A 16,840-nucleotide genomic window follows, 5' to 3' on the forward strand; every position below is an offset into this window, starting at 1 on the left:
AATCAGCCAATCATGTGGCAGCAGGTCAATGCATAGGGTCGTGCTGTGCAGATACAGGTCAGCAGCTTCAGTTCATGTTCACAACAAGCATCAGAATGAGGAGAAAATGTGATCTTTTAGTGACTTTGACCGTGGCATCATGGCTGCTGCTGCCAGACGGGCTGCTTTAGATGTTTCTGAAACTGAAGCTGATCTCCTGGGATTTTAAGAGTCACACAGAATGATGTGGAAAACAAAACAACATCCAGCGAGCAGCAGTTCTGCTGATGGAGACGCCTTGTTGATGAGAGAGGTCAGAGGAGAATGGCCAGACTGGTTGGAGCTGACGGAAAGGCGACAGTAACTCAGATCATCTCGTTACTGGTGAGCAGAAAAGTCAGTGTCTCAGTCAGAATGCACAACACATTGAACCTTGAGGCGGATGTCATTTTGGTAGCCGGTTGACACTGAGCTGAAAGTTGATACCTACCCAGTATTAGTAAGGTGGCCTGATAAAGTGCTTGGTGAGCGAAGAGCTACAGAAAGTCGTGGATGACGTTTGGAGGTCTTGAGGAGCTGCAGGAGGCAGCTGACAGCGCTAGATGAAGTGTAAAGTCCAATGCGCTGGGGGGGTCTAAGCCGAGAGAGAGGAGATTACATTCTTCCATCTTCGTCCCCTCCAGGTGTCAGCTCCCCTGATATTGACCCTCCACAGGGAGTGGAGAGGGAGGGAGGGAGGGAGGGGTGTAGGTTCTGGAAGGAAAAACTTTAGCTACTAACCCTACGGATCAGAACCTCATTTCAGATACAATTAGTCCATTCATCGATTAGTTGAGCAGCAGCAAATCAGTCAATTGTAGTTGATACCGATGCATTGATATTGAATAATATTCAATCCATTAATCAATTAGTCAAGTAAAAAAGTCAAGTAAAAAACACCAAGCATTTGTTGGTTACAGCTTCACAAAGTTTTGCTTGCTTCTTTCTGCACGTGCCAGTGTAGCTTTGCAGCGTGGCAACACAAGGCAATGTCACTGTCAGTGATACGTAGAACGGATACTTGGATGGATGCTTGGGGACGGTTACTGGTGGCCTCTAGAGGGCGGCATTGACTACTGCGTGTCTGTACCTATGGTCTATACCATGGCTGCCCGGTGGGGCGGGCACCCCATGGCATGTACAGGATCGATGCTTGTTATATCTGCATAGAATTAATATTTTGGTGTTTTTGGGAAGCTGGTCAGACTAAGTAAGCCATTTTAAGGCATTATTGTGGGCTCTGGTGATGTAATTTTATTGATTAAATTACTACATGTACAGACTAATTGACAAAATTAATCAATTTAAATAATCAATGAATTAAAAGAAATCAATAGCTTAAGCGGTAATTAAACTAATCGTTAGTCACAGTCCTACATTATGTCTTTCCTGAAAGGCTTTTATTAGGGTAGCATTAATCCTTTGCTACACGGTTCCCTCTGTATCTCTCTTCTTCTTTTGTTTGATTGGGATCTTTACGATCTCTCTCCTGCACTCACACTCTCCCTTTAGCTTAGACGGTCATAAAAGAGAGTGAGAGCCTAATGGTTTTAATGCTGCGGCTTCTTTCCTCCGTCAGAGGAGACCTGGAGAGGGAGTAGGAGGCTACGAATTCATCAAGTTTAAAAGACACAATGGCTCCTGGTAGAATTTGTGCTAGAATATTACCGCACATCGCACAGCCGCTGTAAATCATGAATTAGTGATGGACAAAAGGGAGAAGGGAAGGCGGGAGGGGGGGGGGGGTAAAGCGACAAAAGGAATGTTTTTTTTTTTCTCCAAACGTCGTCATGTTACAGCCTCGAGGGGCCTTCACTCAGCTTCAAATCCAATTTCCCAGAAAGTCTTAAGCTTTATGGACCAAGCGATCCAGCGGAGGCATTACTGTACAGGAAGACAACGAGGGGATGAGATGAAACATTATCACAAGGTTACGACAGTGCCGGGGCCCTCCACCGGGGGGCCAGCCCTGATGTTGGGCATCAATCTACAGCGCGCACGCACTCTTCTCACCAGCAGGTGAATTATGATTTTGATCATGGCCGGCGTGAGGCTCCAGCCGCCTCTGCCTCGAAGGCCGCCGGTCCCACCGCCGGCCAATCACAGAAGGTCAGAGCGATGATGAATGTATCATGACATCACAACATCATCACAACATTTTATTCTATTCTATTCTATTGTATTTTGCGTTCCCAGAGACCCGGGCCGAGGCAGGACCACGCCAAAGACGCTGAATAAAGAGAGAGCCATCGAGAGCAAATGGGAGCAGTTTGTTTATGCCACCAAGGTATCTCTCACTCTTTGTTTGGTCTCTCTTCTCTCCCTCTCTCTCTCTCTCTCTCTCCCTCTCTCTCTCTCTCTCTCTCTCTCTCTCTCTCTCTCTCTCTCTCCCTCTCTCTCTCTCTCTCTCTCTCCCTCTCTCTCTCCCTCTCTCTCCCTCTCTCTCTGCTTCGATCCAGCAGTGTGCTGCTAAGGTGTTTTGTAGTTTCCTGCTGAGGTTGAAGTTTGTCCACATTATCTGTTAAAGTCCTCTGCCACTGTTAAAGTAAAAGTACCGGTACTCTAATGGCTCATTTCCACCACATTTTACAGCCCTGCACAGCTCGTCACCAGTCGGCTCTACTCGTTTCGGCCCGATGGATGTTCTGCTTCGACCGCCGATCATCTGCCCCCGCCCACCCCCGCCCACAGCTGGTCGTCATAGCAACCGCATATCTGTCCTCCGCCTAATAGCCGAAGTAGGCTATAACATAACGTTACAATTAAATCCATCCACAGAACTTTTAAACTGTTTATGAAATACTGGTGCCTCTAAATGACCTACAGTGAACTTGGGCAAATGTGACAATCGGCCAGGAGAATGGATATCACTTTGTAGTTAGTCAAACTCACAGGCATGCGCTGCGCGCGGACGGGAGAGGCGCAACAGAGTGAAGCCTGTACCCCGGCGGCCTCTCACCAGGCAAGACCGCGGCTTCACCAAAGACCCGCCTGCGGCCTAGCGGAGCGCTGCTGCACTCAACTACAGGAGCTTCCTGAGCAGCAGACTTTTTTCTCTCTCAGACAATTGAAACCACCGCCACGATTTTATTTCACCAGAGGCGAAGGCAGCAACACAAAAGACTGATGGAAATATACATAACAGAAGAGAAGGTAAGCCCACTAAACTGGTATGCAGCATTGCATTGACAGTCAGTAGATTCACGATTCTGCCTGACCAATCAGTCGTCAACAATGTTTTCACGTCACCGTATGGTACCGGGGTCACAGAATAGAACCCCGACGAGGCAGGTACGAAAAGTAGCACGACTCAACCCCAATACAACCCGGGCTGGGACCGTTTTTAGCGGTGGAATGAGACCATTTATCGAGTCGAGCGGAGCGGGACCGCACTACTACCTGCGGTGGAAATGGGCCATAACTGCCAAACTCTGCAGAAAGGGGAGAAGTCCAACACCGTGACACCCACGTGCACAGTCACACACGGGCACACACATGCACACACACACACACACACACACACACACACACACACACACACACACACACAAATACAAACACACACATAAGCAGCAGTGATGCCCACTAGGGCTGCAACTAATGATTATTTTCATTGTCAATTAATCTGTGGATTATTTTCTCGATTAATCGGCTCGTTGTTTGGTGTATGAAATGTCAGAAACTGGTGAAAAATGTCGATCAGTGTTTCCCAAAGCCCAAGATGACGTCCTCAAATGTCTCGTTTTGTCCACAACCCAAAGATATTCAGTTTTCTTTCTTTCAATTCTTTGATACCAAATCACAGCATGAATTTTTCTATGGTGTTCCTAAAGGTCTTGGTGTCTTAATGTATCCCCCCCATCAATTCCTGAATGGTCAAAAATGCTAAAGTCCCCCCGCAATTTTTTCCCGTGGTGGGGGGGCTATTGTGTCCCACCCACTTCTCAAACCAAAGTTACACCCTTGGGATTAGTTTTAGGTTACATGCCACTATGATGCAGATTTCAAACAACCTCAAACTCACACACACAGACACTCACACACACATGCACACACACACACATCTGGCTGTAAGCTTGCTTGGACATGTGCCGTAAATCAGATCAGACCAACCCAACCTCTCTCTCCTCCCCGCAGCCTCGCAGGACAGGCCCCAGGCTGGCTCGCCTCCAGCTCCTCCGGAAGTCCTCCTCCTTGAGTGTGAGCTCCTTCTCGGCCCTCACCGCCCCCACTGTGGCCAGCAGCCTGTTCTCTCTGGGCCCGGGCGCTGAGGAGGACATGGGAACGGCCACCAGTCATGACGTGGAGTCTCCAGCAGGAGCAGAGGAGACAGAGTGTAAGTTGTTGAAATGCAGATTGGAGATTTAGGTTGCTTTCACATATAAGCTGGTGGACTCGCTGCGATTCGGGGGGGGGTGAAGTTGCAACATTGGCTACGTTTACATGGACAGTTTCAATCCTCTTTAACTCAGAATTCGATCCCAATCCTCTTCAAATTTATCTTGTAAACACCTAAAGCAGAATGAAAACGGCCAATTCGATGTGAAGTCAAATTCGATGTAAGGGGGTGGTGTAGTTCGTTTCTCAATGCGATTGAAGTATTTTTCTATACATGTGAACGCATTTTCCTCTACGATCCTCTCTAACTCACTGCGGTCTTTCTGCGCATGCCCGTTGTCAGCTCTCCCTCTCGAGGAAGAGCTCTGTCACACTTCAGGAAGGGAGGGGGAATCACATGGATACGTCAAACGCGTCAAACCGCGTCAGACACACCTGGCCCCAGCAGCTGGCGAAACATGGCAGCTTCCAGAGTGGCTCTATGGGCTGTAGTGTTGACAGTTTCAAATGATGACAAATCAACCACTTTTGCAATATGCAATACATGTCCCGCAAGGTTTCTGAGATTAGAGGAAAGTCTGAGCTGGCGTTACGTTAAACCACCGTGGGGAGGAGGCAGTGGATTTGTTTGGCGTTAACGTTAGCTGTTGTGGTGGCTATGGCTAACTTTAGCTAGCTAGTTGTGGCTACCTTAACGTTACATGCAAGCTAACGTGAAGCTAGCTGCGGGGCAGTCATGATCTATAACGAAACGAATGCGCACATTTACATAAAAGTCAACATCACAGTGTCTTTTCTTTAATCTAGAGGCATCATTTTTCAGTCAAAAGTGAAACGGGCATGCGCAGAAAGACTGCAGTGAGTTAGAGAGGATTGAGATTGGATACTATTTTCTCTTGTAAACTCGCAGGAAATAACGATCAGTGCGAATGATTTCATTCGAATGATTTCATTTCGAATTAAAAGGCCTCATGTAACCGTAGCCAATGTCACTTGGTCGAAACAGTCACTCGTCTATTGGACAGAATAGAGAAGGGAAATATCTCCTCTTCAGCAGGCTTCTTGCCTGGCTGAGGGCTGACTGAACAACACAAGTGAATCTGCAAAACACAAACCATTGAGCAACACCACCTGCGATATTGGGATTTCTGGTTTTACTTTGGTGTTAATATCAAATAAATATTTTACAAGAATGTGCTCAATATGAGCAGCAGATGAGGCAGCAAGCTGTTGAACATTTCATTCTGCAGATGAGAGTAGCCTACGTACCGAAGGAGATAGGCAAGCCGGCCAGCTGTTGAGAAATGTGATGTTGTTATGATGACGTACGTCACAACGCTGCGCGCAGGTACTGTACACGTGTGCACGCCGCAGTGTTTGTTTTGCTCCCTTCTACCATCTTCTACTCATGATGCACTGCATGAGTGCATGAGATGCACTGGCGCTCTTGTGCCAGGGTTCACTTGGAAGCGAACCGAGACCCACGTTTTCAAGCGGACCAGAGTTTGTTTGTTTGTTCCGCCACAGAGTTTGTTTGCGCTTTCACACCACCCCAAACGAAGCTCACTATCCGAGGAAACGAACTCTGGCGTGGTTAAAGCGGACTAAACAGCTTATATGTGAAAGCGACCTTAGTGTCACCAACATTTGTCAGAGGCATAGCTGCTCTGGAGGCAGACATGATCTCATTGGTTGAGTTAAATTGAAATGAGTGGAGCCAATTAAGCACAGTTTTTCCGGTAAGTAGTCTGTTATCATTAGTAACTGAAACCCAGGGAAAAGAGGTAAGAGAGGAGGAAGATAAGCCTACTAAACATCTAGGTTAGTTATTGTAGCTTAGCTGGTGAGGGGCTAAAAGGGTAACAAGTGTCAACCGTGAAATCACATACAGTAATTCAAGATAAACGTTTTTTGGGGGGGGAAATAGTCATAATCACTTTTTTCATATTACGCAAGTTTAGATGTTGAAGAATGCACTCAAAATAACAAATATAACAAATAAATAATTAGAATTTGTTAGCAAACCAAGCTTGCTCAGGGCAAACAAGCTTGTTCACCAACTTTCAGGGCGATTTTCACTAAATGTTGCTTTTAGGAGTATAAATAAGATATTTTCAGATTTCAATGTATGGCATCATTTGAAAGCTTACAATCTGCTCTTTCATGACCTTCGAGCATCATGAATGCAATGGTGATGAAACAAAACAAAAATTAAGAAATTGCCACTTATATTTCTATATATATTGAACACGGTTTCTTTGACACTTATATTTTTATATATATAGAACCAGGGCCGGTTCCAGAACAAGATGACTAGGGATGCATCCTAGACAGGAAGGGGTGCAGATGCCCGGCCAAAGGCCGGGCCCACTTGGGCCCGAAAGATTTGACATGTTATTTTACTAAAAATAATGCATTTTACCATCATTTCAAGTAGAATGATACCACCCAAGCAAGAATATTTCAAGTGTTTCAAGTGCTTTACTGAAATATTTGGACCATATAATGATAATACAATTATCTCAACCTTAAAAGGTTACATATAGGTGCCAAAAGCCATAAATTCACATCAAAGAACAAAGAAAAACAACAATTATAATTCAAGTTTAAACAGTAAGTGTGCAGCTGCAGCATTTATTATTATTATTATTATTATTTTATTTTTTTTACTTTTCAACTGAGCATGCAGACAATTAAAATAAGGGTGCAATGCATGCTTTTGCACCCCCGTAGAACTGGGCCTGTATAGAACTTAACATTAACTACCTTGTACTCTGAAAAACGGTGGTTCCTTGGCGCCGTCCACTGAGATTTAACTCATCTGAGATGATTTTCTAGCTCCAAGAAATATTTGTATATCTAAAACTCCCACATGCTGTGGAGAAATGGGAGGCTTGGGCTCTAACAGCCTCTAATGCTGTTATTATAAGATACGATGTTTCAAAACTTGACAAACGTGTCCACCTTTTATCACCATGGATACTAATAATAGTCTAATTGATGACTGTCTGTCCTCCTACTTGCTCAGCACCATGTGAAGAATGTTTTTCCCCAGTCGGTAGCACTTTGATGCCAGCACTGGCTTATGACAATGTTTTATATTGTCATTGCCTCCTGCAACTTTTGTGTCTTAGACTGTGCATCATGTTGCGTTGAGGTTTATTGCTGACTATAAAGCGCTCGCTCATCATTCTATCTTGTATGCACATGGTCGATTGGCTTGCCTTGTACACTCGTCGACTTGTTCATTGGTACACTTTGATCTAGAAGGCCACCCTGGGTCTGCTTCCTCATTATTTGTGCCTCATATCTCGGGAAAACTTGGTGTAAGTTTTCTGTTGTCACAGAGATTGCTTTGCTATCTATAGTCCCTAAGGTCTGAAGTGAATGAGGTTTGGAATTCATAGCAAAATTATTAAAAATTGAAATAGATTGTCTCTCTCGGTGAGTGTAAAATTATTCTGAAGGGTCTTGAGGCTGTTGTTGTTGATCCACAATCTGTTCAGTCTTGGCCCCAGCTGGGCTGCTTTTGGACTGAAGCCTTTTGAGTTCTCACTGAGTGAATTTTGAATTTCCTATCATGTGATTTTAATTATTTAATTGCTAAATAATAAATATTACAGTGTTGTTTGACGGCAACCGTCATGCTTTTCAATCATGATGTTGCTTTCTTGGCCAATTCTCTCTTCAAAAGGTCATTTTTGATCTCAGTGGGACAACCTTCTTAAGCATTAGAAAAAATATTAATAAAATGAATTACAATAATGTCATCTTGACAGTAACTGGAAGAAACCAGCATCAGGATGTTCAAATTTGTGCGACGTGCTCTGTTTTTTTTTTACACCAGTTTGAACCCTTCAGGCTGCTTTCTGTGTAAGCAGTGAGAATTGAGAGACACTTTTGAGCGAGGCAGACTTAGAGACTTGCAGCAGTCTAAACAAGAAGAGATTAGAAACAATGGATTACTTTTCCACTTCACAGCTTTATTTACGTATTCAATATTTCTCAGCTGAAAGAACGAAGCAGGACTGCACAACTTTATTGACCCCCTTATTAAAACTTAGGTCACTGTCTAACTCAGGGGTGGGCAACATTTTTTTCCAGCGGGCCATACTGGACATCATGCCTGCCAACACTCCTGATTTTCGGGGGAGTCTCCCTATTTTTAATGCTCTCTCCCGCTGTGATTGATCATTTCTGCTGTTAATCCCCTGATATAATATAATATAATAGTGATACAAATCCAATGGCTGTAGCAGATTCGATTTATTAACATAATTCTGCCTTTTATTGACTTTTGGGGGGTTGTTTTGTTTTCTTTTGAGTACGTTGAGGGCCGGATTAAGATGGGGCCGGGGGCCGGCCGTGGGGCTGCATTTTGCCCATGTGTGGTCTAACTGGACCCACATTTTTCCTTAGTTAAAGCAGCTACGAGCAACTTTTTCGATTGTTATTAAACAGTATAAATTTAATATCAATGCATCACATCTTACCTCTAATAGTCGACGAGACCAACGCAGAGTAGTCTCGCTTGAAGCCCGAGTGAATCGGCCACTGTTAGTCTGTCTGTGGCCAGGGAAGTTCAGGAAGTGAAATGAAACGGTTTGCAGCAGCCACTTCGGCCATAACCACAAAATAACTTCCAAAAAACCTGTTAGAATATAACGAGAGATGTTCGCGAGAGTATGCGTGGCATTCACATTGTTTATGCTGCGTTGCTAGGCAGCGTGAACGGGGTAGGCAGGCAGCTGCGTTTCACTTCCGCGTTTCACTTCCGGGTTTAGCCGGTCCGGCGGTAAGAGAGAGAGAGAGAGAGCCCCCTGTTGACGTGAGTTTAGACAGACACAGACTTAATAATAATCTAAGGGAGCAATCTCTGATCCACACGGCTTTGGTCTCAGCTACTATTATAGGTAAGATGTGATGCATCAATATTGTAATTATACTGTTTAATAACAATCGAAAAAGTTGCTCGTAGCTGCTTTAAAGGAACACTCCGCCCATTTTCAACCAGCTTTGTATCATTAGAACATCAGTAGTATATCAGAAAACTGTAAACGGTTTTGAAGTCTGTCATTTAATTTGACAGTTATTGAGTGTTAAAGTGTGGACCAGTGACATCACTGGTCCACACTAACTCAAATGAATAACTCATTCACTCAAATCAACTCTCAATAACTGTCAAACTAGATGAATGATGAATACTTTGACAGTTATTGAGAGTTGATTTGAGTTCATGAGTTATTAATTTGAGTTAGTGTGGACCAGTGATGTCACTGGTCCACACTTTAACACTCAATAACTGTCAAATTAAATGACAGACTTCAAAACCGTTCACCGTTTTCTGATATACTACTGATGTTCTAATGATACAAAGCTGGTTGAAAATGGGCGGAGTGTTCCTTTAAGTCGCGGCCCAAATATCTGTTTTTTGTTGTGTGTTGGGGGGGGGGGTCATACCATTCAAAAACAAATCACAAAAATATTGCAGTAATACACAATGCCTTCATGCACTGTTAAAACATGAAATGAACAAAAAAGTGCACCAAAATTGCAACTAGGGCTAAAAACCCAACCTATATGTTTTTTTTTACAAGTTAAAGTGGTGGTGCTCATCGACTTTCAATAATCTGAATTCTTTCCATAAAACAAGTCGAGGCAACAACATTTGGGGATACATTTGGATTTTTTTCACCAGGGGTGTCAGCGACCCACTCAAAACGGCCCAGCAACCCACGTTTGTGTCCCAATGGTCCCAACCCACCAATTGAGGAACCCTGGTCTAAAATGTACCCTGAGTTTCTGGCCACCAGCTTCATATTGGCGGACAGAACACCAAATTAATTTTGACCACCATTACACCAGACATCAACTTCCTGGCTGATTGCAATCTCAACAAAAATGCATAAAATCCAGGTGTAGGCTAAAATTGATTGGACCCTCAGTGCGTCTTTAAAATGCACGCAAGACACACTGACGGTCCAGCCAATCATCTGAACCACACATTTCACCAAATAAACAAGCTCTCTCGTAACGGACAAGCCCGTCCCGTAACGGACAAGCCCGTCTTTTATTGTCACACGAACACCACAACACATGCATGCGGCCACAACACACTCATGCCGACGGTGGCCGGTGAAAAGTGTCCTCTGCATTTAACCCATCCAGGCATGTCCTTTCCTCCGAGGGGCAGGCCAGGAGCAGTGGTCGCTTTCTCGTACAGCGCCCGGGGACCAACTTCGGATGTTGTCGTCACTGGTCGGATGACGATGACGATCTGATCTTCTGCATGTTTTTAGTGGGGGGGTTATATACGGAGGAACCCCCTGGGGGAGCACGGGGAGAACATGCAAACTCCCCCTTACGACGAGATAACCCACCTGGGCAGTAGGCACTGAAGACATGGGGGGGAACACAACCACAGCGCTCACAGTGTTCCAGGCGAGAATCGAACTCAGGACCTTCTAACTGTGAGGCTCTACCACTGAGCCACCGTACCCTCACCAAATAAACAAGCGAGAGTAAATGCAATGCCTCGCCAATCCAGAAACAAACTGGAATGCAGGAATCCAACCAGGAGGTGCTCACAAATCATGTAGGCAGCTCAAATAGTCAATTACGTGTCAAAAGAAATCCAATTATCTTATCTTTAAACCCAAATTGCAAACCTAAACTATAATCCTTAGAAGAAGTGAGGACTGGCCAAAATGACCTCGCTTGTCGTCTTTCTGAAGGTTTAACGTACAAAAATAGAAATACATCAACACACACACCACACACACACACACACACACATACAGACACACACACACACACACACACACACACACACACACACACACACACACACACAAACACACACACACAGAAAAGCTCAGCTCTGTTGTCATAGAAACAGCTCTTTGAGGTGGACTCATGATCACAGGGACTTTGACTTCACAAAACAGTCACATTCCTGTAGATACTGTAGATGGAGATGCATCGCAACTTGGCCTTGTTGTGACAACCCCCCCCCCCCCCACACACACACACACACCATCATAACCCACCTCACCCTATCAGCCCCCCCCCCCACCACCACCACCACCACCACCACCACCAGGACCTCCTGCTGAGTCAGAAATGGAAGCCAACATAAGAGTGTGGTCTGTTTGATACGCCCAGGCTCAAACCTCCCAGAGTGCATCGCTTCAGCCTTCAGAGCAATTAGTCAGTTGATCCCCCTCCCCCCATACCCCCTCTGCCCCCCGCTCCCTTTCAGATTACAGGTTTCATTATCATTACATCCTGATGATAGATAGCCTTCAGATAGCCAATGCTGCCATTGTCAGGTTGTTGTTTCTTTTCTCTCTCTCTCCCTCTCTCTCTCTCTCTCTCTCTCTCTCTCTCCCTCCCTCTCTCTCTCTCTCCAGTGCTTTTTCATCATAAAAGGAGTTCCAAAAATCAAAGGCTTAATTCAGCCTCATTGGTTAAAGCAATTAACTGCTGTTCCAGCTAATCCCCAGAGTTATGTCTCAAATCCAGAAATTGGCCACTGGAGATGTGCAGCTCCGCCCACGCCACATTCTTTTGCCTGGAGAATGAAGTTGATAGAGGAGTTCTTTACTTTCAGAAAAACAACAAAGGAGTTTTTCAAAGCTCTTTGATGAAAAAGTGAATCATAAAAGCTTGAATAATTAGATTTATCTTTGCATTTCAATGTCCCCCCTCAGTAATTTTTTAGTGACACAGCTAGCTAATCTGCAGCATTCATTTGGGATAAGTGACACAATAACTGTATTTATTCAATCTAAAGCCATCCAATTTGCAGAAGTTATTGGCTATTACAATTCTGGCTGCAGGTTTTTATAGCTATTACCCGTGAGAAATTATGCTATAGATTTTAATAAACGCCCCCCCCCCCCTGTCCTAATTCGCTACACTGTGATTAAATTGGTCACAGTTCATAGAGAAGTTGTATCATTTAGCCCAGTATTTAACATTTTAATGAATGCTCCATACTCTTGGGAAGTTTTAGGAAGATTTACTGTGCCATCATGGTGGCTGACACCTCCGTATAAACTACCGCCTGGTGGGGCAATGAGTTTTTGTTTGGGAATAGCTTTGTCAGGGTGTAGTAGCAGCATGTGAACAGCAGGGGGAGGTGTGGGATCATTTATTTCCACACAGAGCACTTAAGTGAAAACGGTTTGAATTCTTCCACAAGTCCCATGAAGTGGAAGAGCTGTTAAGTCCATTTGTGCCATTACATAGCAGCAGTGTCAGGTTAGCATCTACAGGAATGACATTATATTTGTTTCTGTGCCACTATGCTTTACCAAGTCTACTTTTATCTTCGGGTGCTTGTCAGAATTAGTTGTAGGCCTACAGTCAGTGGGAGAACATACTGTACCATGAGTCAAACTGAGGAGGGTGGGAATGCATGGAATAAGTGGTGAGCCTTGTGGGCCATGGATATCGTTCCTAAATAATGCTGTATATAATGACAAAAGTAGAGCAAAATTGTGCAAACTGCACTCATGATATGAGATTGACACTTATGACATGAGACTGGCACTCGGCAAAAAGACAAATTAATTTCTAAAGTCGGGTGCAGAGAGACATGACAAGAGAGGGAGAAAAAGCTTATTTTTCTTTTTTTTTACAGTATACTATCTTTATCCCTAGATCTCCGCACGCTGTTGGATGAAGTCCACCAGAGTGTCAAGAGAGAACTGTATGGTCAAAGCCCCAGGGCCAGCACTGACAGGTATGGCTCGCTGGCCAGGATCAGCATTTGACCAGTCCAGTCCACTAGCCCGTGATGAGTGACCTGGCTAGTGCAAATGTGTAAGGAATGAAAGGGGTCAGAGCCATAGTACCCCAAACTATTCCTATGGCCACTGAACGATCATATGAGAGAGAAGGATTTTCTTTTAATGAGAGCAAAGCGAGTCGAAGAGGAAGATGTGGGAGAGGGGATGTGATTCAGCAGGGGAGAGATGGTTATATGTCTCTGTCTTTTTGAAGAGATGAGTTTCCAGCCACAATGACAGCCCGAGTGTTCATCTGACTACTGTAGTTTAGTGACAACCACTCAAGTTTTGCTGCTATATATAGTCCCTTACACCTTATCCATTCCTCTTCTCGCTCTATTCAAATTGAAAGGGTGCGATCAGAAAGGCTATGTCAGGAATTTGCTGTGAGGCATCAGTAGAATTGTTTCGTGGATGAGTTACAAAACGGCATGTTGTTTAACAAAGGTCATTCCAACTGTGCTTTCTACTGCTGCAGCTCACAACCTGATACTTATGGCTGTTATAGGTGTGTGATCACATGACTAATTAAATGTTAGCTCTGTATAATTAATTGTTACAACTTATATTATACAATGTAGACTTTATTGTGCCCGAGGGGACATTCTCCTTGCAGCCAGGTGCATTAAAGTAAACATATAAAAATAAATATACAAAAGAGGTCATAAAACGTAGCACATACCAATGGTAGCATAATCAATTCAAAGAACAGAGTGTTCTCAGGTTCATGCACAGGTGAAGTACAAACCACATTTTCATTAGGGACAAATTTAAGCAAATATGTCACTAAAGAACAGACAGTTGAGGTCGGAGGTTTACATAGACTTGGGTTGAAGTTATTAAAACAAATCGGAATTGTGATATAGTGAATTATAAGTGAAATAATGTGTCTGTAAACAATTGAAACATTACTTGTGTAATGTCCTAAACGACTTTCCAAACTAGAGTTTGTTTGTTTTTGTTGTTGTCTTTTTAACATGAAATCTGTGGAGTGGTTAACATTTTTTTTTAATTACTTCAACCTAAGTGTATATAAACTTACCACCTCAGCTGTAGTTTTTTTTTTTTTTGCCACATTGGTAATATATGCATTTTCAAATATACCTATATTATATATTCTGGAAGAAACTAAACCATCACTAAATACTACAACTGAAAAGCAACATTAAAAGTCTTATAGATTTGAATGTGTTCTAAAGTGTGTTTAAAGTTTATATCTGAGAGATATCAGATGTCTTAGAGCAGTGGTTCTCAACTGGTCTAGCCTCACGAGCCACATTTTTCCTTAGTCATTAAGTCGTGAGCCAAATTTCAGATTTTTTTCTAAGCCTATAATATGCATTACAAGTTTAAACGTGATGGGCATGCCAGTTGTTCCTTCAACAAAATGTTGCCTAGGTTTGGAGCATTATTTAGCCCCCTTCACGGTGAGCTAGCATGAGATGGTTGGTACCACTGGGTGCCTTAGGTCTTCTAGTTTCAGAGAATACCAGTATCTTCTCTCTACAGCCTCTGAAAGACAGTAATGTCGGCTGCGGACACTGGCAACCTCAAACCTCCCTGACCAAATAAAAACGCCCCCGTGACCCACCAGTTGAGAACCACTGTCTTAGAGGACATACTGCCCCCTCAGTATGAACAGGCATTAATGCAGTCTGTTTACCACTAGCAAACCTTTCCCGACTGTTTTGACTCATCTCAGTCTGAACGGTCTCCTCTGTAAACAAGCCTAACTTGTTGTAACTGCCGTTTGGTTCCAGTCTGACAGCACCTCCGGTCCAGCCACAGCCTCCTCCTCAGAGGACCGACAACCCAACCGCCTCCAAAACGCCAGAGAGAGCTCGACCCAAAAGGTGCATCTGCAACCCCAAGAGTAATTCTTAGATTTCACCAATGGACCAAAACAGCCATTATTGCTTAAAATACTTACCTTTATTACTAGGGATCCACCGATCCACATTTTTTCACTTCCGATCCGATTCCGATACCTGAATTTGGATATCTGCCGATACCGATATTATTCCGATACCGATATTTTTCTTGAATATACAGTATAGGCAAAGATTTTGGCCAATTAAAGATTTTTTTTTTAAATATACCTTGCAAAAAGCTGACAAAATTAAGAAAATATACAAGAAAAAAAAAAAAAAAGAAGGATACTATTATACATGGGCAAATTACGCTGGAATAAAAAATAAAAAAAAACGATTCCGATCCGTGAATTATGTCAGTATCGGCACCCGATAACGATATCGGATCGGTCCCATCCCTATTTATTACGCTTCATTCATAAAAATGTGTTTTTATAGTGCAGATGATATAAAAGTGTACATTGCTGTTGCTGCTCAGGTTTATCAATTAAAATGCAACATATACAGTATACTTGTATTGTATGTTACATGCATACATATCTGTATGTATACGTAAGTTGTGTGCGTGCGTGCGTGCGTGCGTGCGTGCGTGCGTGTGTGTGTGTGAATTTCTTTGACAATAAATAATAGAAAGAGATACAGTATGAAAACAACAATACATCTGTGTGTAAAAGCTGTATTTCTGTGTCTCCTGTCCCCAGCTGTCCTGCTGACCCGCTGTCTGTGTCTCCTGTCCCCAGCTGTGCTGCTAACGGTGCAGCCACATCTACGCGTCGTTTGACGCGGGCCGACGCTGCTGCCCATCCACTTTGTATTGAACATGCTGCTCGACGCCTCGCGAAGCATGCTGGGAGACCAGACGACGCGTAGCAGGCTTGTGAAGCGACAGTGGGCAACAGAGGGGGCGGGGTGGAATTTGACAAAGTACAAAGCTAGCCAATTGAGCTAGTCCTAGGACCTATCCTACCCTTCCTGTCCTCTTCCACTTCCTCTCTACCACCAATTTTCAAAGAAGCAAAGTAAATCTAGCAGCAGCTAGCTTGGGAGCTAGCTGCTGCTTCCGGATTTCCACGCCCACCAAGCGTCGAGCGTCAATACTGCCAAGCGTCAGCCCGCGTCAGACGCGTAGATGTGGCTCCACCGTGAGCTGCTGTCTGTGTCTCCTGTCCCCAGCTGTCCTGCTAAGCCGCTGTCTGTGTATCCTGTCCCCAGCTGTCCTGCTAAACTGTTGTCTGTGTCTCCTGTCCCCAACTGTCCTGCTAAACCTTTGTCTGTGTCTCCTCTCCCCAGTTGTCCTGCTGAGCCGCTGTCTGTGTCTCCTGTCCCCAGTTGTCCTGCTGAGCCGCTGTCTGTGTCTCCTGTCCCCAGTTGTCCTGCTGAGCCGCTGTCTGTGTCTCCTGTCCCCAACTGTCCTGCTGAGCCGCTGTCTGTGTCTCCTGTCCCCAGCTGTCCTGTTGAGCCGCTGTCTGTGTCTCCTGTCCCCAGCTGTCCTGTTGAGCCGCTGTCTGTGTCTCCTGTCCCCAGCTGTCCTGCTGAGCCGCTGTCTGTGTCTCCTGTCCCCAGCTGTCCTGCTGAGCTGCTGTCTGTGTCTCCTGTCCCCAGCTGTCCTGTTGAGCTGCTGTCTGTGTCTCCTGTCCCCAGCTGTCCTGTTGAGCCGCTGTCTGTGTCTCCTGTCCCCAGCTGTCCTGTTGAGCCGCTGTCTGTGTCTCCTGTCCCCAGCTGTCCTGCTGAGCCGCTGTCTGTGTCTCCTGTCCCCAACTGTCCTCCTGAGCTGCTGTCTGTGTCTCCTGTCCCCAGCTGTCCTGCTAAGCCGCTGTC

The sequence above is a fragment of the Poromitra crassiceps genome (genome assembly GCF_964638095.1).
Source record: "Poromitra crassiceps genome assembly, chromosome: 10".
Lineage (NCBI taxonomy): Eukaryota > Metazoa > Chordata > Actinopteri > Beryciformes > Melamphaidae > Poromitra > Poromitra crassiceps.